The sequence below is a fragment of the Sus scrofa genome, chromosome 13 (genome assembly GCF_054392235.1).
Source record: "Sus scrofa isolate SSC_HxYL_T2T_F1_AM1 chromosome 13, Sscrofa_HxYL_maternal_Yorkshire_Landrace_v2.0, whole genome shotgun sequence".
Classification (NCBI taxonomy): Eukaryota; Metazoa; Chordata; class Mammalia; order Artiodactyla; family Suidae; genus Sus; species Sus scrofa.
In genome coordinates this window covers 38,180,662-38,205,496 of record NC_139395.1, presented here as the reverse complement: position 1 = coordinate 38,205,496, position 24,835 = coordinate 38,180,662, and the positions used below count along the sequence as shown (strand labels likewise).

The window sequence follows — 24,835 nt, the reverse complement described above, 5'->3', positions numbered from 1 at the left end:
TTTTGTTTGGGATTTATTCTGAATTCTTTATTCCATTACATGGATTTATGTGCTTATCCCTCTACCAGTGCTACACTGTCTGGATTACTGTGACTATGTAGTAAGGCTTAATATTGAGGGGAGCGACTCCTCCAACTTTAAAAAAAAAAAATCATTTTAGCTCTTTTAAGTCCCAGGCTTTTCCATGTAGAATTTAGAATAAACTTGTCAATGTCTACAAAAACTGTTGCAGAGATTTTAACAGAAATTACATTCAATCTATAGAGTCATTTGGGAAAAACTGATATTTTTACTGAGTCTTACAATTCATTAATACGATATGTATCTCCATTTATTTAGATCTTGGATTTTTAAAATCCACATTTGTATTTTTCAGCACACAGATGCTATACATGTTTTATTAAATTTACATATAAGTGTTTTGTTTTCTTTGGAGTAATTATAATGTGCTTTTTTATCAAAGTATAATTGATTTTCAATGTTGTGCCAATTTTTGCTGTACAGCACAGTAACTCAGTTATACATACATACATTCTTTTTTTATATTCTTTTCCATCATAGTCTATCCAGGAGATTGGATATAGTTCCTAGTGCTATACAGTAGGACCTTGTTTATCCATTCTAAATGTGATAATTTGCATCTGCTAACCCCAAACTCCCAATCTATCCCACTCCCTCCCTTCTCCCCTTTAGCAATGACAGTCTGTTCTATGAGTCTGTTTCTGTTTTGCAGATGAGTTCATTTGTGCCATATTTTAGATTCCACATATAAGTGATATCATTTGATATTTGTCTTTCTCTTTCTGACTTACTTCACTTAGTATGAGAATCTCTAGTTGAATCCATGCTGCTGTGAATGGCACTATTTTGTTCTTTTTTATGGCTAAGTAGTATTCCATTGTGTATAGGTACCACATCTTCTTAATCTGTTCCTCTGTCAATGGACATTTAGGTTTTTTCCATGTCTTGGCTACTGTGAATAGTGCTGCAGTGAACACAGGAGTGCATGTCTTTTCAAATTATAGTTTTGTCCAGATATATGCCCAGTAGTGGGACTGCTGGATTGTATGGTAATTCTATTATTAGTTTTCTGAGGAACCTCCATACTGTTCTCCACAGTGGTTGTACCACCTTACATTCCCACCAACAGTGTAGGAGGGTTCCTTTTTCTCTTCACCCTCTCTAGCAATTGTTATTTTTAGACTTATTAATGATGAGCATCCTCACTGGTGTGAGGTGGTATCTTAACTGTAGTTTTGACTTGCAATTCTCTCATGATTAGTGATGTTGAGCATCTTTTTGCGTGCTTACTAGCCATTTGTATGTCTTCTTTGAAGAAATGTCTATTTAGGTCTTTGCTCATTTTTGATTGAGTTTTTTGTTTTATTGTTGTGGAGTTGTATTAGTTCGTACATTTTGGAGATTAAGCATTTGTTGGTTGCATCATTTGCAAATATTTTCTCCCATTCTATAGGTAGTATTTTAGGTTTATTCTTTGCATGGTTTCCTTTGCTGTACAAAATCTTTTAAGTTTGATTACGTCCCACTTGCTTATTTTTCTTTTCTGTTACTTTGGGAGACTGACCTAAGAAAACATTTGTGTGGTTTATGCCAGAGAATATTTTGCCTATGTTCCCTTCTAGGCGTTTTAATGTATCATGTCCTATGATTAAGTTTTTAAGACACTTTGAATTTATTTTTGTGCATGGTGTGAGGGTGTGTTCTAATGTCATCGAATTACATGTAGCTGTCCAGTTTGCGTAGCACCACTTGCTGAAGAGATTGTCTTTTTCCCATTTTATATTCTTGTGTCCTTTGTTGATGATTAAATGACTGTAAGTGTGTGGGTTTATTTCTGGGCTTTCTCTTTTGTTCCATTGATGCATATGTTTGTTTTGGTACCAGTACCAAACTGTTTTGATTACAGTAGGTTTGTAATATTGTCTGAAGTCTGGGAGAGTTATGCTTCCTTTTCCCTCCCCCTTCAGGACTGCTTTGGTGATTGTGGGTCTTTTACTGGTCCCATATAAATTTCTGGATTTTTTTGTTCTAGTTCTTTGGAAAATGTCATGGGTAATTTGATAGGTATTGTATTAAATCTATAGATGATGCTGGGTAGTATGGCCATTTTAAGAATTTTAAATTTTACGTCCAATCCAAGAGCATGGGATATCTTTGCATTTCTTTGAATCCTATTTAATTCCCTTTATTAAGGATTTTTTTCTTTTCTTTTTTTCTTTTTGGGCTGCCCCATGGCATATAGAGTTCCCAGGCCAGGGATCAGATCCGAGCCATAGTTGCAACCTACACCACAGCTATGGCAACACCTGATCTTTAACCCTATTTGCCAGGTCAGGTATCAAACCTACATCCAGTGCTCCAGAGATGCCACTGATAATGTTGCACTACAGTGGGAACTCAAGGAGTTTTTTTAATTGTACATTCTATTTCACTTCTAGTCATCAGTCTGTTCAAATTAGCTATTTCTTCTTGATTCAGCTTTGGTAGGGTCTATGTCTCTAGAAAGTTATCCATTTCTTCTAGGTTGTCAGATTTGTTGGCATACACTTGTTCATAGTATTCTCTTATGGGTTTTGGTATTTCCGCATTGTCAGTTGAAATTTCTCCTTTTTCATTTCTTATTTTGTTTATTTGGGTTCTCTCTTTTCTTGGTGAGCCTGGCAGAGGTTTGTCAATTTTGTTTACCCTTTCAAAGAACCAGCTCTTGGGTTTATTGATATTTTTTTCTATTTTTTAATCCCTATTTTACTTATTTCCTCTCTGATCTTTATTATTTCCTTTCTTCTACTGACTTTTTTTGTTCTTCTTTTTCTAATTCTTTTAGTTGGTAGGTTAGGTTATTTGAGATTCTTGATTTTTTGAGGAAGGCCTATATCGCTATGAACTTCCCTCTAAGAACAGTTTTGTGGCATCCTATAGATTTTGTACAGTTGTATTTTCATTGTTGTTTATCTCAAGGTATTTTTTAATTTCCCTTTTCTTTGCTTTGTTGATCCATTGGTTTTTTAGTGGCATGTTGTTTAGTCTCCATGTAGTCAGGTTTTTTCTCATTTCTTACACTGTTAAATTTCTAGTTTCATTCCATAGTGGTCAGAGAAGATGCTTGAGATACTTTCTGTACTCTTAAATTTGTTGGGGTTAGTTTTATGCCCTAGTATATGGTTAATCCTAGAGAATGTGCCATGTGCACTTGAATGTATATTCTGGTTTTCTGGATGTGATGTCCTTAAAATATCAATTAAGTCTGTTTTATTATGTCATTTAGGATCTCTGTTCCCTTGCTGATTTTCTGTCTAGAAGATCTGTCCATTGATGTCAAGGGATGTTAAAGTCTCCTACTATTATTGTAGTCCCATTGATTTTTCCCTTTATGTCTAACAGTATTTGCTTTAATTATTTGAGTGCTTCCATATTAGGTGCATATATGTTGACAAGTGTAATATCCTCTTCTTGAAGTAATCCTTGTAACATGAGTGTCTTTCTTTATGGCCTTTGTTCTAAACTCTATTTTGTCTCAGTATCGGAACTCCCACTTTCTTGTTGTTTCTGTTTGCATGAAATATCTTTTTCCATCCCCTAAGTTTCAATCCATGTCTGTACTTTGCCCTAAGGTGGGTCTCTTGTAGGCAGCATATTGTATATAGCCTCTTATATTTTTGTCCAGTCTGCAATTCTGTGTCCTTTGATTGGAACAGTCAATTCATTGACATCGATTCTGTGTTTATCCTTAATTTTACTTTTTGTGGTTTGATGACTTCCTTTTATTTAAGGCTAGTGTTCTCTTCTTTTTGTGTGTGTGAATCTATTATTTGTTTTTTTATTTGTGGTTGCCCTGTTTTTTGAGAATGTTAACGCCTTCCTATATCTGCCTGCTTTAGACTGATAGTGATATAAGCTCAAACACATTCTTTTTTTTTAAAAAAAAAAAAAGGAGTATACATTTTCTTACTTTCCTTCCCCACATTTTATGATTTTTTGTGTGTGTGCTTTTTAGGGCCACACTCATGGCATATGGAAATTCCCAGGCTGGGGATTGAACTGGAGCTACAGCCACCCACCTACACCACAGCCACAGCAACATGGAATCCAAGCCATGTCTGTGACCTACACCATAGCTCATGGCAATGCTGGATCTCTGACCCACTGAGCAAGGCAGAGATCAATCCTTCATCCTCATGGATACTAGTTGGATTTGTTTCTGCTGGGCCACAACCAGAAACCCCCCCCCCACATTTTATGATTTTCATGTCCTTTTTTACATCTTCATATTTATCCTTTTGCTGTTCCTACGTTTATCATCACCTTCACAAATATTTTTTTTTCTTTTTGATCTATGTACTGGCTTATTTAAGTGATTAATTTCCAATTTTGATTTTCTCCTACCTATATCTTCTTTCTTCTTTTCTATTTAGAGGAGACCTTTCAATATTTCTTTTAGAATTAGTTTGGTATTCTTGTATTATTTTGGTTTTTGCTTGTCTGAGAAATTATTTCTCCTCCTATTTTAAATGATAATCTTTCTGGGTAGTGTATTCTAGGTTGCAGATTTTTCTCTTTCAGAAATTTTAATGTATCTTGCCATTCCTTTCTGGCCTGCAGTATTTCTGTAGAGAAATCAGCTGACAGCCTCAAATCCCTTGTAATTAATTCTTTGTTTTTCTCTTGCTGCCTGTAGAATCCTCTCCTTATCTTTTTCCATTTTCATTATAATATATTTTGGCATAGGTCTGTTTGGATTCATCTTGTTTGGGACCGTCTGTACTTCCTGTATCTGGTTATCTGTTTCTTTAGTTAGATTTGGAAGTTTTCAGCCATAATTTCTTCAAGTACATTTTCAATCTCCTTTTGTCTTTATTCTCCTTTAGGGATTCCTATTATGCATAGACTGGTATGCTTTATATTATCCTATAGGTCTCTTATATTGCTTTCATTTTTTTTATTTGGTTTTCTGTCTGCTATCCTGAGTGGGTAAATTCCATTATTCAATCTTCCAAGTCATTTATTCATTCCTCTCCTTTATTCATTCTGCTATAATTGCCTTTAGCTCAGCTTATGTCTAGGCAAATGAATTTTCTAATTTTTCCTGGCTCCTACTTATAGTTTCTAGTTCCTTTTTATAGTAATCTGCATTTCTATTGATAGCCTTTCTTAATTCCTTCAGTATTTTCATTACCTTCTTTTTGAACTCAGTGTCTATTAGACTTCAGAGGTCTGTTTCATTGTTTGCTCCTTTAGGGGAATTCTCCTGTTCCTTTAACTGGGAATGGTTCCTCTGCTTTTTCATTTTGCTTATTTTTCTCTTAGCCTGTGAATTTAGGGAAAACAATTACCTACTATAGAATTGGAGGGTATTTTTAGGTGGGAGGGTCCCTGGGAAGATTGTGTGTGTGTGTGTTTTTTTTTTTTTGGTTTGTTTGTTTGAGGGCTACTTTTGGTTTGGAAGCTTGCTGTCTCTTTCCTTGGTGTTGCATGCCCTTATTCCCTTAATAGGGAGTGTGCAGCTGCGTGGCCCATGTGTGTTCCCACGGAGGTGGGAGTAATGGGTAGTGTCTGGTTGCAGGGCCCTTGGCAGTGGAAATGGCAGAATATTTACATTCCTCAGGAAGTGGGGGCAGCAGGTGATGTCCAGTTATTTGACCCTCATTGGTGGTAGACCACACCCACCTCTGGAGTCTGCAATGGCTGCAGTGGTCTCTGCCTGCCCCTGTGCCCATGCAAGAGGTGTCCTGTTGCCTTTGATCCTGTAGGCACACAGAGAAGTAAGTTCTTACCACCATAAGGAGGTCCTGCTCCACTCCTCTTGCACTCCCTAACAATGGCACCTTGCTTGTCTAGTGGGCCCAGGCCTCCTTCACACTCCTTTATCTGTGCCACACCACACCCTAGCCTCCTCAGGCTGTTTCCATGACGCTAACCCTAGGACTGACCTCCATGGCCTGAGTCTCAGCACCCATACCCTGTCTGAGTATCTCTGGCTAGGGTGTGCCAGGCAGTGGCACCGATCACCAGTGTGGTTCTTTCTCTGCCTTCCCCTCCTCAGATTGGTTTCTGGGCTTTTCTCTGAGGGCTTAAGGCTCCCCTTCCATCCCAGCTGATCTCTCTGCCAGTCAGGACATCTTCCCAGGTGTGGGATCCTTTCCTCTTTCACAGCTCCCTCCCAAGAGTCCTGGTACTGTCCTGATTTCTTTTTCTCTCTTCTCCTTTTTTTTTTCCTTTTTGTCCTACCCAGTTATGTAGAGATTTTATTGCCCTTTTGGAAGTCTGAGGTCTTCTGCCAGTTTGTATGATATGTTCTATGAGAATTGTTCTACAAGTAGATGTGGGGTTATTTTTTATGTATTTGTGGGAGAAGGTGAGCTCCACATCCTACTCCTCTGCCATCTTGATCCAATCTTCTTGATAACTGTTTTAATTTCAATTTCCATGTACTCGTTGTTAATATACAGAAATGTAATTGCATTTTGTGTGTTGATCGATGTGTATCCAGTGATTTTTCTTACTTATTAGTTTGTTCTAGGAATTTGTTTTTGTAAGAGTCCATGGGATTTTCTAATAGACAACCATGTTTTCTGCAACTAGGGGGTTTTCTTTCTTTTTGTATAATTTCTTAAAAATTTTTCATTATAGTTGATTTACAATGTTCTGTTGGTTTCTGCTATACGGCACAGTGACCCAGTTATATATAAATACATATTTTTCTTCTCACATTATCCTCCATCATGTTCCATCACAAGTGATTAGATATATTTACCTGTGCTATACAGCAGGATCTCATTGCTTATCCACTCCAAATGCAATAGTTTGCATCTACTAACCCCAAACTTCCAGTTCATCCCACTCCCTCCCCCTCCCTCTTGGCAACCACAAATCTGTTTTCCTTGTCCATGAGTTTCTTTTTTGTGGATAGGTTCATTTGTGTCATATATTAGATTCCAGATATAAGTGATATCATATGGTATTTGTCTTTGTGACTTACTTCATTTAGTACGAGAGTCTCTAGTTCCACCCATGTTGCTGCAAATGACATTATTTTGTTCTTTTTTATGGCTGAGTAGTATTCTATTGTGAATATGTACCACATCTTCTTAATCCATTCATCTGTTGATGGACGTTTAGGTTGTTTCCATGTCTTGGCTATTGTGAATAGTGCTGCAATGAACATAGGGGTGCATGTATGTTTTTCAATGAAAGTTTTGTCCAGATACATGCTCAGGAGCAGAATTGCTAGATCATATGGTAGCTCTATATTTAGTTTTCTGAGCTATCTCCATACTGTTTGCCATATTGGTTGTACCAATTTACATTCTCACCAATAGTGTAGGAGGGTTCCCTTTTCTCCACACCCTCTCCAGCATTTGTTATTTGTAGACTTACTAATAATGGCCCTTCTGACAGGTAGGAGGTGGTACCTCATTGTAGTTTTGACTTTCATTTCTCTAATAATTAGTGATGTTGAGCATTTTTCATGTGCCTGTTGGCCATCTGTGTGTCTTCTTTGGATAAATGTCTGTTCAGGCCTTCTGTCCACTTTTCTATTGGGTGGTTTGGCTTTTGTGCTGTTGAGTTGCATGAGCTGTTTGTATATTTTGGAAATTAAGCCCTTGTCACTCGCATTGTTTGAGACTATTTTCTCTCATTCCGTAGGTTGTCTTTTTTATGGTTTCCTTTGCTGTGGAAAAGCTTGTTAAGTTTGATTAGGTCCCATTGGTTTATTTTTTTTAATTTCTATTGCCCTGGGAGACTGACCTAAGAAAACATTTGTACAGTTGATGTCAGAGAATGTTTTGCCTGTGTTCTCTTCTAGGAGTTTTATGGTGTCTTGTCTTACAATTAAGTCTTTAAACCATTTTGAGTTTATTTTTGTGCATTGTGTGAGGGTGTGTTCTAGTTTCATTGATTCACATGTAGTTGTCCAGTTTTCCCAGCACCATCTGCTAAAGAGACTTTTTCCCATTTTATATTCTTGCCTCCTTTGTCAAAAATTAATTGACCATAGGTGTCTGCATTTATTTCTGTGTTCTCTGTTCTATTCCATTGTTCTGTATGTCTGTTTTGGTACCAGTACCACACTGTCTTGATTACTATAGCTTTGTAATATTGTCTGAAGTCTGAGAAAGTTATGCCTCCTGCTTGGTTTTTGTTCCTCAGAATTGCTTTGTCAATTCTGAGCCTTTTATGGTTCCACATAAAATTCTGGATTGTTCTAGTTCTGTGAAAAATGTCATGGGTAATTTGATAGGGATTGCATTGAACCTGTAGATTGCTTTGGGTATTATGGCCATTTTAACAATATTAAAGCTTCCAATCCAGGAGGATGGAATATCTTTCCATTTCTTTGAATCCTCTTTAATTTCCTTGATTAATGTTTTATAATTCTCAGCATATAAGACTTTCACCTCCTTGGTCAGGTTTATTCCTAGGTATTTAATTTTGGGGGGTGCAATTTTAAAATGTATTTTTTTATTCCTTTTCTAATATTTCATTGTCAGTATTACAGAAATGCAACATATTTCCAAATGTTAATCTTGTATCCTGTAACTTTGCTGAATTCATTGTTCAGTTCAACTAGTTTTTGTGTGGTGCCCTTAGGGTTTTCTATATATAGTATCATATCATCTGCATAGAGTGACAGTTTTACCTCTTCTTTTCCAATTTGGATACCTTTTATTTCTTTTTTTTTTTTGCCTTTTATTTCTTTTCTTTGTCTGATTGCTATGGCTAGGACTTCCAATACTATGTTGAATAAAAGTGGTGAGCATGGGTATCCTTGTCTTGTTCCAGATTTTAGTGGGAAGGCTTTTAGTTTTTCTCCATTGGGTGTTATATTTGCTGCGGGTTTGTCATAAATGGCTTTTATTATGTTAATATACATTCCCTCTATACCCACTTTGGTAAATTTATCATCAATGCATATTGGATTTTGTCATATGCTTTTTCTGCATCTGTTGAGATGGTTTTTGACTTTTTTGTTAATGTGGTGTATGGTATTGATTTGAGTATGTTGAACCATCCTTGTGAACTTGGGGTGAATCCCAGTTGTTCGTGGTGTATGATCTTTTTTACATGGTGTTGGATTCAATTGGCTGAAATTTTTTTGAGAATTTTTACATATATATCCATAGATATTGGTCTATAATTTTTTTGGTAATATCTTTGGTTTTGGTATTAGGGTGATGGTGGCTTCATAGAGTGTCTTTGGGATTATCCTTTCTTCAGTCTTTGGAAAAGTTTTGAGAAGGATGGGTATAAGTTCTTATTTGTATGTTTTTTAGAATTCCCCTGTGAAGCCATCTGATCCTGGACTTTTGTATGTAGGGAGTATTTTTGACATGTCCAATTTCATTTCTAGTGATCAGTCTGTTCAATGATCTATTTCTTCTCAATTCCGTTTTTGTGGGCTGTATGTCTCTAGACAGTTGTCCATTTCTTCTAGGTTGTCAAATTTATTAGCATATAATTGTTCATAGTACTCTCTTTTTTTTTTATTTCTATAGTATCCATTAAGAGTTCTCCTTTTTCATTTCTTATTTTGTTTATTTGGGTTTTTTTCTCTCCTCTTTTTGGTGAGTGTGGCCAGATGTTTGCCAATTTTGTTTACCCTTTCAAAGAAACAGCTTCTGGGTTTATTGATTTTTTTCCTATTGTTTTTTTTTAATCTCTATTTTATTTATTTCCTCTCTGATCTTTATGATTTCCTTCTGCTGACTTTCGGTTTTGTTTGCTCTTCTTTTTCTAATTCTTTTAGATGGTACGTTAAGTTGTTGATTTGAGAGTTTTCTTCTTTTTGAGCAAGGCCTGTATCACTATGAACTTCTCTCTGAGAACTAATTTTGCAGCATCCCATAGATTTTGAATGGTTGTGTTTTCATTATCATTAGTCTCAAGGTATTTTTTAATTTCCCTTTTGGTTTCCTCATTGACACATTTGGTGTTTTTTAATTTATTTTTTTATTTTCCCACTGTACAGCAAGGGGATCAAGTTATCCTTACATGTATACATTACAATTACATTTTTTCCCCCACCCTTTGTTCTGTTGCAACATGAGTATCTAGACAAAGTTCTCAATGCTATTCAGCAGGATCTCCTTGTAAATCTATTCTAAGTTGTGTCTGATAAGCCCAAGCTCCCGATCCCTCCCACTTCCTCCCCCTCCCATCAGGCAGCCACAAGTCTTTTCTCCAAGTCTATGATTTTCTTTTCTGAGGAGATGTTCATTTGTGCTGGATATTAGATTCCAGTTATAAGTGATATCATATGGTATTTGTCTTTGTCTTTCTGGCTCATTTCACTCAGTATGAGATTCTCTAGTTCCATCCATGTTGCTGCAAATGGCATTATGTCATTCTTTTTTATGGCTGAGTAGGATTCCATTGTGTATATATACCACCTCTTCCGAATCCAATCATCTGTTGATGGACATTTGGGTTGTTTCCACATCCTGGCTATTGTGAATAGTGCTGCAATGAACATGCGGGTGCATGTGTCTTTTTTAAGTAGAGTTTTGTCCGGATAGATGCCCAAGAGTGGGATTGCGGGGTCATATGGAAGTTCTATGTATAGATTTCTAAGGTATCTCCAAACTGTTCTCCATAGTGGCTGTACCAGTTTACATTCCCACCAACAGTGCAGGAGGGTTCCCTTTTCACATTTGTTTTTTAGTAGCATGTTAGTCTTCATGTAGTCAGCTTTTTCTCATTTCTTCTCCTGTAGCTGATTTCTAGTTTCATGCTATTGTGGTCAGACAAGATACTTGAAATAATTTCTGTACTCTTAAATTTGTTGAGATTATTTTTGTGCCCGAGTATGTGGTCAGTCCTTGAGAATGTTCCATTTGCTCTTGAAAAGAATGTATATTCTGATTTTTTTAGATATAATGTCTTGAAAATGTCAGGCCTAACTTTTCTGTTTGTGTCATTTAGGATCTTTGTTGCCTTATTGATCTTCCTGCTAGAGGATCTGTCCATTGGTGTGAGTGGGGTGTTAAAGTCTCCTACTATTATTGTATTCCCATCAATTTCTCCTTTTATGTCTGTTAGTATTTGTTGTATGTATTTGGGTGCTCCTATATTAAGGGCATATAAATTGATGACTGTAATATCCTCTTCTTGAATGGATCCTTTCATCATTAAATAGTGTCCTTTATCTTTCTTTATGGCTTTCGTTTTAAAGTTTACTTTGTCTGACATGAGTATTGTGACTCATGCTTTCTTGTCTTTTCCATTTGCATGAAATATCTTTTTCCATACCCTCACTTTCAATTTATATGTGTCCTTTGCCCTAAGGTGAGTTTCTTAAAGGCAGCATATTGTATGTTCTAATTTTTTTTAATCCAGTCTGCCCTTCTATGTCTTTCAATTGGAGCATTCAGTCCATTGACATTTAAGGTAATTATTGATAAATATACATTTATTGCTTGTTTTCCAGGAGATTCTATGTTTCTCCTTCGTTCTTTTCTTTTTTTTTTTTTTTTGGTTGGATGATTTCCTTTTATTTTGTGCTTATGTCCTCTTCTTTTTAGTTTTTGTGAATGTATTGTTTGGTTTTGATTTGTGGTTGCCTTATTTTTCAAGTATGTTAACCTCTTCCTATATCTGCTTGCTTTAGCCTGATAGTCATATAGGTTCAAACACATCCCAAAAAAAAAAAAAAAATCTAGATTGTCTTACTTTCCTTTCCCACAGTTTATGATTTTGATTTCCTTTTTTAACATCTTCATGTTTATCCTTTTGCTGTTCCTTATGTTTATCACTTTTACAAAGGTTTTTTTTCCCTTTTAAAGCTGTGTATTTGCTTACTTAAATGATTACTTTCCACTTGTGATTTCCTACATCCGATTTCTTCTTCTTTTCTAATTAAGTGGAGCCCTTTCATTATTTCTTTTAGAATGGGTTTAGTATTGCTGAACTCTTTTTTGTTTTTGTTTGTTGGAGAAATTCTTTATTTCTCCTTCTATTTTAAATGATATTCTTGCTGGGTATTCTAGGTTGCAGATTTTTCCCTTTTAGAACTTTGAATATGTCTTGCCACTTTCTTCTGGCCTGTAGTGTTTCTATAGAGAAATCAGCTGATAGCCTTATGGGGGGGTTCCCCTATAATTAACTCTTTGTTTTTCTCTTGCTGCCTTTAGAATCCTCCATTTATCTTTGACAATTTTTATCATAATATGTCTTGGTGTGGACCTGTTTGGGTTCAACTTGTGTATTTCCTGTATCTTGATATCTGTTTCCTTTAGATTTGGAAAGTTTTCAGCCATAATTTCTTCAAATATATTTTCTATCCCCTTTTCTTTTTCTTCTCCTTCTGTAATAATCCCTATTACTCATAGATTGGCCCACTTTATATTATCCCAAAGATCGCTTACATTGCTTTCATGTTTTTTCATTTGGTTTTTTGTCTGCTGTCCTGATTGGGTGATTTCCATTATTCTATCTTCCAAGTCACTAATTTGTTCCTCTGCACTATTCATTTTGCTCTTCATTGCCTTTAACTCACCTTGCAACTCTACAAATGAATTTTCTAATTTTTCTTGACTCTTCCTTAAATTTTCTAGTTCCTTTTTAAAGTAATCTGCATTACTATTCATATCCACTCTTAATTCCTTCATATTCACTCTTAGTTCCTTCAGTATCTTCACTCTCTCCATTTTGAACTTGGTGTCTGTTACACTGTAGAGGTCTGTTTCATTGTTTCCTCCTTCAGGAGAATTGTCCTGTTCTTTTAACTGGGAATGGTTCCTGAGCTTCTTCATTTTGTTTATATTTTTCTTATTTTGTGAGTTTAGGGGGAACAACTACTATAGTCTTGGATGGCTATTTATATGCAAGAGCACCCCCTGGCTATTTTGTAAGGATTTACTATTTATTTTTGGCATGAGGCCTGCTTTTTGTTTGGACGCTTACAGTTTTTTTCCTCAGTGTGTGCAGGCTATTGTCCCCTTGATAGGGTGCTGCATGTGTTTCCAGGGTGTTGGAGGCAATGGGCATGGCTAGTAGCCATGCCTGGTTGCTGGGCCCTTGACAGTGGCAAGGACATGCAGGAAGGTGGCATAGGCTGCTTCTAGTTGCAGGGCTATGGGAAGTGGCAGTGACCTTCAGGAAGATGTAGGTGGTGCCCATAGCATTTGGCAGTGGCAGCCACAGGGCGTGTGCATTCCAAGGGGAGTGAAAGCAACAACAAGTGATGCTCAGTTGCAGTGGCCTCCTCTGTGCCCACCTCTGAGGTGACTGGGCTGCAGTGGTGCCTATTCATGGACCCCTAGTGGTGGTGGGCCACATCCACCTCTGGAGTATTAGATGACTGTGGCAGTTTGCCCCTGCTGCCTATAGACCACACAAGAGGTACCCCATCACACTTAGCTAGCACAGGTGGGGCTTAGCCACCAACCACAGCCTGCACAATAGTGGCCAATTTTCCAGAGTCCAGGCAAAATGTGCCTTGCTGCCCATAGTCCCACCTTCCAACAGTCTGCATGTGTGCGCAGAGAAAGATATTCCTATGGTAGTCCACCCCTCCTCCTCTTTCCCTCCCCAACAACAGCACCTTGCTTCTCCTGCAGGCTCAGACCTCCTCCCAGATGCAGTAGGCTATGGCACACCACTCCCCAGCCTGTGGTGCACCATGCTCCAGCCCCCCAGGCTGTCTCCACACAGCCAACCCTAGTCCTCTCCCTGGAACTGACCTCTGGAGCCTGAATCTCAGTACCCAGGCCTCTTCAGAGAATCTCAGGCTGTGGTGTCCTGGGTGGTGGTACTGATGGTCTGTGAAACTCTCTCTCTCTGCTTTGTCCTCCTCAGTCTAGCTCCTGTGCTTTTATCTGAGGCTTGGAGGTCCCTCTATCTTGGCTGATCTCCCCATCAGTTAGGTGGCTTCCCAGGGTGTGGGTTCCTTTCCTCTTTCACAGTTCCCTCTCAGGAGTGCTAGTCCCATGCTGATTCCTTTCTCTCCCACTCTCTCTTTCTCTTTTGTTCTACCTAGTTATGTGGAGGGTTTCTTGCCCTTTTTGGAGGTTTAAGGTCTTCTGCCACCATTCAGTAGATGTTCTGTGTGAATCATTCTAAGTGTAGTTTTTTGGGGTTTTTTTTTAGTGTTTTTGTGGGAGAAGGTGCGTGCCATGTCTTATTCCTCTGCCATCTTGATCCCACTTCCCTAATATGTATGACTTTCTTTTTCTTGCCTTAATGCTCTGGCTAGAACTTCCAGTAATGCGTTGAATAACACTGGTAATAATGGTCATTCTTGCCTTGTTTTCCAGTCTTTCCCAGTTTTCCTAAACTCCCAGAGGTAAAGCATTCAGTTTTTCACCATTAAATGTGATATTAGCTATAGGTTTTTTGTAGATGTTCTTTATCAAGTTGAGGAGATCTCCCTCTATTCCTGAATGAGAGTTTCTATCATGAACCAATGTTGGATTCTGTCAAATAAATTTTTCTGTATCAGTTGATATGACCAAATTTTTCTTATTTCATCTGTTAGTATGGTGATCACATTAATTGATTTTCAAAGACTCAAATTATTTTCAAACAAGCCTTGGAAACCCAGAGTAAATCCCACTTGGTGATGGTGTATAATAATTTTATACATTATTGGATTAAATTTATTAATATTTGGTTTAGGATTTTTGTGTTTAAGATTGAGCGATATTAGCCTTTTTTCCATTTTTGTACCATTATTGTCTGATTTTGGTATTAGGATAATACTAGGGTCAGAAAATGAGTCAGACAGAGGCAAGGATCAGTGTTTTGGTTGTTTACTAATATGTAAACACCAAAACTTAATGGACTTCAGACCCCCTCTAGTTCACTCATGAGTTTATGGCTCAGGAATCTGGGAAGGACTTGGCTGGGTGGTTCTTTTGTTCTATGTGCCATTGGTTGGGGTGATTCACTCTGCTGCATTCAGCTGGTGGTTGGGATGAGCTGGAAGATGCAAGAAGCCTTTACTCACATGTTGGCATCTTAGTGCTCCTTTGCATGAACTATATCTCACTACCTGGCAACCTTGGGCTTCCTCATAGCATGGTGGTCAGACTTTGTACATGGTGTCTTGTTTCCAAGAGAGTGCTCCAAAAAATGAAGGCAAAAGCCGCAGACCTCCTAATGTACAGGCTCAGAAGTTACACAGCATCACTTTTGCTAGATTCTATTGGTGGCACGACCCAGATTGCAGAGGAAATAAAATACACGCTATTTCTTAATGGGGTTTCACAAAGAATTTGCAGTCATTTTAATCCTCCACAATCAGGGAGCCCCTGCAACTGCTGTACACTGCTCTTTATATGCATAAATAGAGTTGCAAGTCCACTGGAATACTGATCTAGAAAAGCGGAGCATCTCCCTGACCATACTTGCCAGCAGTAACATCCAAAGCACTAGGAATGTGGTTTCTGCTATTCAAATTTCACGCCAACATATCTAACTGGTGGAGCCAAAATGCAAATCTATAACACTTATCTACAAAGGAGCCTAAGAAATATAGTCACCAATCTTCTGCCTCAGGTACAGTACTAGGATATTAAAGTGAAGGCTGAGTGCCTGACCCACTATGTCCATCACAGTGAGGACTGGATTGCATCAGAAGCATCAACAGCTCTACTTTTCTCCTTAGTGTGGCCCAACAGGTATGGACCAGGCAGTGAGTCAGAGGTGGATGGAGGGCCACTCCCTGCTGTCCACTCCTAGAGGCTTGGATACAACCCTAGGAGAAGGTGTTCCTATTGGCTGCAATATCTGCCTAGGAGGGACATCCCATCTGGAGCCTTAGAGTTAGAGACGAAGCACTTAGAGTGAGGTCTGGACCCTGGGGATGGGTGAGAGCTATTCAGATAAGGTCTTCTGAAAGAATAAAAGGCACGCCAACCAATGGTTTTATCTCCCCACTGATAAGAGTGAGGCCCTGGTATTGGTCCAGGCTGAAGCCAAGCTCCCTGGAAAGCATGGCTGCTCTGGTCCTCAACACTCTTCTTCAGTCTGGGCACCTCAGGGATCCTGTCCTCTGCACCTCTCAGAAATCATAAGGCTGCCTCCACTCCACAGATGAGCCAGAGCACTTCCACACACCCACACAGTGCACATGGACAATGCCAGGGCCCCAAATACCACCACCTCGTCCGCAGGGATCCCAGAAGTAACCACTGCCACTCCCAGGCCTGAGGAGGGCATTTCTTGTCCAGGGCCCGTCTCTTGCTTCAGAGCAGGGAGGGGGCCACATGGTTGACGTCCCGCCCCGGCAGCCCGGATGCTCTGAGCAGGGGAGAGTGGGAGGCAGCTCTTCTGTTCTCCTGTCAGCGTTCACTTGAGAAGCCTGCACTCCAGCCCCTGCCTCTTATCTCTTCAAAAGCTGATACACTTGCAGACAAGAGGCAGCTTTTGTCAGTCGCTGCCGGTTCTGAGCATTTTCTGGCCCGAAGCATTGACTTCCAGTGAAAAAACCAATTTCCCTACAAAGTCTTCTGAAGTCTCTTGTCAGGCCTGGCACCTTGGCTCAGCCTTTTCTCTTGGAGTGTGTGGTGGCAGGGGGTAGGCGCTCTGCCAGCCAGGGTCCCTAGGACCCGTGCCAGCGTTTGGATGTCGAGATGAGGGAAGTAGCCCCAGGCAGAGTCCCTCCTCGGGTGCCTGTGGGCTGGTGGGTTTCCTTCCTCCTTTACTGTGACGCTCTGGTTGAATGTTCAAGGACTTTGTAATCCCAGGCTTTTCTCTTTGGGATGGGGAAACAGAGGCCCAGAGGGGTCCTGCAGTTGGTCTGCACAGCCCTAGGGGTTGACCTGATGGGGACCGCTGACCCCACATCCTCCTCCTGTATCTGGGATGGTTTTATTTTTAGGATGGATGATGGAGAGGGGCAGAAGCTGGGGAGGTTCCTTAGGTATGGGACGGGGACTCAGTCCTGGGCACCCCACCCCCCTTTTCCACCACGGCAGCAGCACTGGCAAGGAATGGTCTGACCAAAAAAACCAGAACAGAACTGACAAACCAAAATTAAAAAAAAAAAAATCATTATTTTGTTTCAAAGGCCACAATCCCTGTTTCTGGGCAACCAGAGCCTTTGGTTCAAGCTCACGTACAGAGCAGTAGAGATTGAATATCTCAAGTCCAGGGTCCCTGTTGCAGCTCTTTGAGGCTCAGAATAGCGGCTTTGACCATTGTCTCTTAGAGAACCACACATATTTCTTTCTTTTCCACTCACACACCCACACCCTCACACATTCCTGAGGGAAGTACCACTTCTGTTCTAAAAGGTAAAGACGCCTCCTTTTTTATTTTTTATTTTTAAATTTTTTATTTATATTTCAATTTACATTCAGGCAAATTCATCCCGTTGGCGTACAGTTCTGTGAGTTTTGTCAAGTTGCAGAGTCATGTCACCACCACCACTGTCATGATCCAGATCCGTTCCATTCCCCTAAAATGTTCCCTCCCTCATGCTGCCCCTCTAACCCCCCACACACGCCCCTCCACCCCAACCCCTGGCAACCAGTCATCTCTTTCCTATTCCTTTAATTTTGCCTTCTCCAGAACATTGTATAAGTGGAATCATAGAGTATTTTAACCTCTTGAGGCTGGCTTCCTTCACCCAACAATACACATTTGAGATTCACCCATGTTATATGTATCAATAAAAATGCCTCGTAAAGCTATAAAAATAAAACCGTGATGGGAACTCTGTGCCCAAACACGATGCCCATCTGGTGGGGGTGTCTCTAGCTCTGAGCACAGCTCCCCAGCTGCTCTGTAACCAGCATCATCCTCTACTCCAGCCTCAACTCCATTCCTGCCTTGAGGACAGAAATGCTTGGTCCCCATGACCCACAGCTTACCCAGAGCTCAAATTCCCAGCCCTGCCATCAGCATCTACCTACTTCTGACTCTAGTTCAGGTGACCACCTGAGAGTGCTTCAGAGCCCTCCAGGGGCTGCTGGGACCTCATCTAGGAGAGAAAAACTAAACACCTGCAGGGTCATGCAGGTCATGTTAATAAACACAACAGAATAAGAAATGGTAGGTACCAAAGAGACAGGACCTTAAGACATTCGCAGCACTATAAACTGTCAGACACACTGTAGCTGCCCCGAAACACTGCCCCCCAAAAAACGTATCTGTGGGCTGCACTCAGGTGCCCAGACTCATTCATAGCCTCTGAACCTCTTCCTCAAACCCACTACTGTGCTGATACAAACTGTGACACAAGGTAACCACGTCACCATTATGAAGGTGGTGGGACTCTGGGTGTCACTGTGGAATGTCATGGAACAGGAAGCAACTTGGGATGCTTTTATAGAATATGCTTCATATAGGAAAAGCTGGGGGAAAGGGCAGCTGAATAGAAGGGGTGAAGCCCAGGAAATCCCACCCCAGCCACAGCACTCTGGGGTTTCTTAATCCACAAAACCCAGACCCAGGAAGGTTCTCTGGCTTTTTTCTGTTACCTGCCTTTATCACATCCGCTGAGACCAATAGACTCCCACACATACAAGACCCAGGGTAGAGGGATGCTGTGAGCTGCCCGGAAGCCCTCTTAGGGTCAAGGTACTGTTGTCCTTCCAGCTGCCAGGAATGTGGCTGCTGCTGGCTCACAGCTGCACTCCCTTCTGAGCCCTGCCCTCTCACAGGGTTTCCAGGGAACTGGACCAAAGGCAAAGGCTGAAGAAGCTTCAGTTAGTATGAATGTCAAGTTCAGCCTGTAAAATATTTATGATATTTCTCATATACATGTTATTTCATTTGATCCTCTCAGCAACTCAATCAGAGTTCCATTTTGTATATGAGCAAGGTAAAATTAGGTCCAGAAGGGTTATACATATAATCCAAGGTCACATGGCCAATGGTAATTGATCTGTGCTTCCAGCCCTTCAAGCTCTGCTCTCTAGTTCACTACACAGGCCAGCACTGATGGGTGAGAGACAGAATTTTGCAAGGAGGAGATGGGCTAGGTGGAGGCAGGAGCAGGCTGCCATGTATAGTTGTGCTTCACACAGCCCAGGAGCACAATGCACATTCCTAGACATGAGGTTGACGTTTATTTTTTTCTCTCAACTCTCCAGCAGATGGCAGTCGAGTGTCTGGAGGAAGGGGCGACTCTTCATTCGCAGGCCAGACTCATTTGAGCTGGCGGGGCACTGGCAGAGGTAAGGGGGTGGGTCTCTGATGAGGGCTGAGGGTATGTGTAGGAGACAGCAAATTCCACCTGGTGATGGTCTGTTGAGAAGAGCATTAGCCTGTCCATCATCTAGGTCTAAAAGGGGGATCAGGTCATCAACACTTTGGAAACAGGTCACCTCCTTGCCCTTGACCATGGTTACACTTCTCTTTTCATCTGCCCCTCCTAAGATAGAGGCACTTGGCTACTCAGGCATTCAAAACAAAGCAAAGTTTCTTCTGAGGAGAATGCTGACAACCCACAAGGGTAACATCCAATTACTACTTAAAGGTACTGGTAGAAACTGAAATTTCTTCAAAATAGAGTAGATTGAAGACATTTCTTAAAATTTCACTAAAATGACAGTGAAATAATTTTAAAAGGCATAAACCCTGCAAGGACAAAAAGTCTGGAAGAGGAAGCAACAGCTGACATAGCGACAACTCTTTTGAAGTTTTGATGGTAAGTGACTTAGCAGAGAGCAAAGGATGCCCTCCTCCTGGGGACGCTGGGTGTTTCTTAGACTCAGACACCTGCCACCCCTGGAAGTGGGGAGAAAGGGCGGGACCAAAAAGAAGAAGGCTGGTGAACAGTTTGTATTAAGAGCACCTGGGCTTCCAGATCCCCCTCCACCCAACTCAATCTGGCTGCAAATAACAGAGTATCTGGGCTCATTTGTTTTCAAAGACTGAAAGAAAACTTGAAGGTATGGGATCTCCAGTTCATAGTCATCAGGGCCAACAGGTGCACATCTCCTGGCCTTACCTTCAGAGTTGAGTGATGGCTTCGTCAGCTCCAAGCACCATGCCCTCGTTCAAGGCAGGAGGAAGGGGAAGAGGGAAGACAGCTCATCCAACCACTCCTGTCCTCTTGTATCAGGAGTGGAAATGTATTCCTGGAAACCACCGTTCCCCAGCAAAGCTCTGCTTATGACTCGTGGCCATTATAGTCTTGTGGTGAGCACCAAGTACCAGGAAAATTGGACAAGCAAATACTTAGCTCGTCCAGCCTTCATAGGAGAGGCAGATGAGCAGGAGGGGCTTACAGTGGGGGAGGTTGGGTGGGTGCCCAGGATCCGAGGTCTTTTCTCATGGGCTGGTCATTTTCTCAATGTGGAATTCCCTGATCCATTGCCAGAGTCTGGGAACCTGGCAGCAGGAACCAAGGATCTCACCAGATAAGGATTCCCCTTATTCTCAAGAAAACTCCTCACTCCTGCCAGATCCCACCTACCCCCCATCCTCTCCCCCTTCCCAGAGCCAGAAGTAGTTAGCTGGATGGGAGAGGACCAGCCTCTGGCTTAGAGGGCAAGAAAGAGGCCTCTCCGGGGCTATGGGCTTTTGTGTGAGCTTTCCACCATGCCTCCTATTTTTTGGCCCCAATCTCCACCTCCTAAGATGACTATTCTTGAGTGTTTATGGGTTCTGAACCCCAAATCAGGCATCAGCAGAGTGAAGGCAACAGAAACACAAGCCCGTTACTACTCTTCCATCTTCGATCCTACCTAGGACCCATCTCGAGGGGAATGCATAAATAAACTTCACTGCATGCATGTTGCAACACTCTGCAGCTATCAGATGCAAAGAACTAACTGCCCACACCCACACATGGATAGAGCTCAAAAGCAAAGTGTTGAGGGAGAAACACAAGAAAAATAATGAAAGTTAGAATAATACCCATTTATATAAATGGAAAGCACATACACACAAACGGCCAATAAACCATTTCATTAGTCATCAGGGAAATGCCAATTAAAACCACAATGCGAAACCTCTTCACACCCACTCAAGTGGCTAAAATGAAAAAGATAAAAATACCAAGTGCTAGAGGATGCAGAAGAACCAGAATTCTCATACATTCAATGCTGGCGGAGTGTGTGTTGGTAGAACCACTTTGGAAAACTGGCAGAGTCTCCTAAAAGCAAGCACCCTCGCTCCCATAGCTCAGCAATGCCACTCCCAGGTATGTGCCTGGCAGAAATGCACACAGATGGTCACCAAATTTCACACCCTAGAAATGTTCATAGAGGTGCTATTCGTAGTAACCCCCAGCTAGAACTACCAAACGCCCATCAGCCGTAGAATGGATAAACAAAAGTGTGGGATATTCACACAGTACAATTCTAGGCAATGAGAACAAACGAACTATATATATATGACTGCAAGCAGCAATGGGGATGAAGCTCACAAACCCAAAGCTGATCAAGAAAACCAGACACTGTACGTGCGTAACTGAATCACTTCGCTGTACAGCAGAAATTAACACATTATAAATCAACTCTTCTTCAAGAGGATTTTTTTTAAATAGAACCAGACACAAGAGTTTGCACCATATGATGCTATTTAAATAAAGATGAGAACTAGACAAAACCTAGAAAATTAATGTGAGTATAGTAGTTAACCCTGGGGGAGAAGTGGTGACAGGAAGAGGGCAGGAAGGGGGCATCTTGGGGTGCTGGTGCTGTTTAGTTTCTTGGCCTGTGTGTTGGTTATAGGGATAGTTCAACTAGTGACATCCCTTGAGCAGAACACTTAAGGCTTGTGCACCCTTCCATATGTAGGTTACAGTTCAATAGAAGTTGAACATAAAAAGAAATGCCTGGGGTGGTAAGAACACATAAGAGACCCCATAGGTACAAACACCGATACTGCCTATTTTACAGAGATGTGTACATATTTAAAGATCTGTGTTAGCTCTAAGAGAGGTGCCTAAGTAGGAAAGGAGATGACAGTGAGGTGGGATGGAGGGGCGAAGAAATAAAAGAAAGTGATGCAAAAGAGGAATCCTGTGCAGATGCACAATGACAGAGTGCTTAACTTAACTTTGAACCTGAGGTAAAGGGAAGGGTGGAATAAAGGAAACATTAGTTTTAAAAATCTTGTTCTCTGACTGCCAACTGCATGTTCCTGCTTTAATTAAATAGAGCCTGGAGAAGAGAAGGGAATACCCCAGGTCTCAGCAAGGGCTCCTTGGTGGAGGTGGCCCTTTCCTGGCCCGCTGACCTTTCCTACCCTCTTCGGCCACTCTAGGACCACCAGGTATGTTGGCTTAATCTCCGAATCAGAACTGAATCAGATAAAGGTGAGTTCAAAAATGGTAAAAAAGAAAAAGAACTGAATCAGAGGTATGGTTCCTTCCTCTTATGGGCACCTCTCTCCTCATTTAAATTTGGGGTGCATGCCTCTCCTGCTGGCAACACGCAAGTACCCAGCACTAAGGAAGAACGTGAAAACCCCATCTCTGTTCGATGTAGACAAAGCAGGGGACCTCTCTAAGCTCACCCCCAGCAACCTTCATTCTGGCTCAGTCTCCTTCTTGGCCCGGTGTCCGTCTGCAAGTTTGAATCTTCATTCAGGGTCCAGAAGCCTGGTGGAAGACCTCAGGGAGGACCCAGATTCTCCTGCCCTCTCCTCTCACCTAAGAGGCAGAGGCTCAGGTGGTCCCACAACTGGCTGAAAAAAATTGACATTGCCTGCACTTCCGGCTGTGGCCGCTAGTGGGAGATGCTAGCCAACCTGAGTCCCATCTGGGGGCTAGGAGGAGGCAGCAGGACTACCTACAGTTCATCTGTCTGGCAGCCAGCCATCCTATCAGACCCAGGGCCAGAAAGCGTCCTTTGCCTGAACTTCCCTGTAGACCGGTTCTCTTACTGATTCCCCTACTCTGGGAAGCTGGGTTGACCCAGCTTCTCCTGCAGGCATGGGTACCTCCTCAGTATATATGTGAGGCACCCAGTGATCTCTGGAACCCCACACCCAGATCCCAAATGGAGGATGACCCCCCCCCCCCACACACACACACACCGTGACTTCTCCAAAATCCCAATAATGGAGGGGCTGGTTTCAGCCTCTGGGTCCCCAAACACAGCACCTGGGTCCCTCTTAGACCTCAGCACCCATCTTGCCCTCCAAGAGCAATCCTTACCTCTAGGAGCCTTGAATATGCATCGGGAGAGATGAGAAGCCTGCTGGGAAAGAACGTAAAGACTGTGTGTGTGCATGTGTACTGGTACGTGTGCTTTTGTGATGGTTCTGGACGTTAGCCTGTCCCATCCAATGATGCTACTGGTCTGTGAGCAAAAAGCTGGTGGCCTGTTACTTTTCAACGAGGATGTGTGTTCCTGGGTATGTCTCCCTGTGGGTCAGCCTGTGTATGTGAGTGACTGTGCTTGTCAGTGTCTGGTCTTTGCGTGAGACAGTCTTATCTGTGTCAGCATGTGAGTGCCTCATGTGTGTCAAGGTGTAGGTTGTCTTAGTTCAACAGGGTGAAGTGAGTGGGTTTCGGTGTGGGTGTCTCTGGGTTTGTTGGTTGTGTCTGATGTGTTGGTTGTTTCTGTCTGGGTGTGTGTTTCTGTCAGTGCCTGTGTCAGTCTGTGTTTATGTGTCAGTATAGGTGTCTACCATTGTGCAGACTTCTCTGCTGGCTGGCTGTGTATTTGTCTAGAAGCCTGGTTCTGTGTGTGTGTGTGTGTCTCTGTGTCAGTGTGTCAGTGGATGTGTGTCTGAGTCATCCAGGTGTCCCTGAGTTTGTCAGAGTATATCTGCCTCAATGTCTGTGTGTGTCAATGATGTCTGCATGTGTCCGTGTGGGTGTCTGTGTGTCGGTGACAGAGGGTGTCTTCGAGTGTCAGTGTATGTCCCTTTCCTTGGGGGTGGGTGGCTAGGGTAGGGTCCCCAAGTTAGTGAGGATGTGTGCGTGTGTACTCTGCGTGTGCCAAGCTGTGTGCCTGTTCATGTCCGCGTAGGTGGCTAACTGGAGAAGCGTCGCTGGGTCGCTGTGTGTGTACCCCCGCGTGTGCCATGTCTGCACGCGTCTGTCCACGTCCGCGTGGGCAGCTGTCTGTGGCGGGGCGTCCCCGGGTCAGCACCTGGGTGTGTGCCCCAGCGGCGGGTGCCCAGGGTTCACCCTCAGAGCGGGCGGAGCGCCACGTGTGGAGCCCCAGGCTCGTTGCTCTGGGGCGGAGCCAGCCCGGGGCCCCAAGCCCCAGGCCGAGCCCAGGCGGGGCCCGCCCCCGACCCCGCCCCCAGCCCGAGCCCGCGCCGCCCGCCGAGCCCCGGAGCCGGAGCCGAGCAGCGGAGCCGAGACGGCGGCAGCGCCCGTGGGATGCGGGGATCGCGCCCCCGGGGCCGCTGAGCCCGAGCCCAGTACCCTGAGCCCCGCACCAAGCCGAGTCCGAGCCGCAGCCGCAGCCGCCCATCTCGGGGCCCGGGCAGGGGGACCAGCAGGTGAGCAAGCACCCCCACTCCTGGCAGCCCCGGCCCGGCCGGAACCCCCTTAGCCCGCTGCCGCCCAACTTTCCTCCTTGAGGGTCCAACCCTTCAAGCCCTGCGCGCCCCCTCCCCTGCCCTGGGTCCACCGGCAGACTCCCTCCCCCATCGCTGCCCCCGAGAGTGGGAAGGGGCGAAGAAGGGGCGCAGAGCAGCCTGGCTGGAGGGGATCCCCAGGAGGGGGGCGTCTCTAATCGCCGCGAGCCCCCTCCCCTTCCCTTTCCTTTCGGGTTTCCCAGTGCGCTGTCGAGGGCCGGGGGAGGGGGAGCTGTGGCCCCGGCTTCTCTGCCGACCCTGGTACAGGCTCCGGGAGGGTCTGAGATTGGAACCTGGATTCCTGAGGCCGGAGACCCCAAGGTCAGAGCAGCGACTAGGCGCGCAGCGAGTGTGGTTCCAGAGAGCGGGGGAGTGGGGC

The 24,835-nt window shown here is 42.7% G+C and overlaps 1 protein-coding gene across 19 annotated transcripts in view; it reads left to right on the top strand.

The window, feature by feature from the left end:
• Positions 1–24,835, top strand: part of SCN5A (sodium voltage-gated channel alpha subunit 5) — a 134,521-nt gene that overhangs the window by 7,277 nt on the left and 102,409 nt on the right. For 12 of the 19 annotated variants that reach the window (XM_084987722.1, XM_084987721.1, XM_084987720.1 and 9 more), the window contains exon 1: positions 24,184–24,378. The gene's annotated coding sequence lies outside the window, so the exon portion shown is untranslated. Of the gene's footprint in view, positions 1–19,058; positions 19,143–22,076; positions 22,192–24,172; positions 24,379–24,835 lie in introns of those variants that run through there. The other 7 variants (XM_084987717.1, XM_084987707.1, XM_084987714.1 and 4 more) reach the window with 4 other exon arrangements.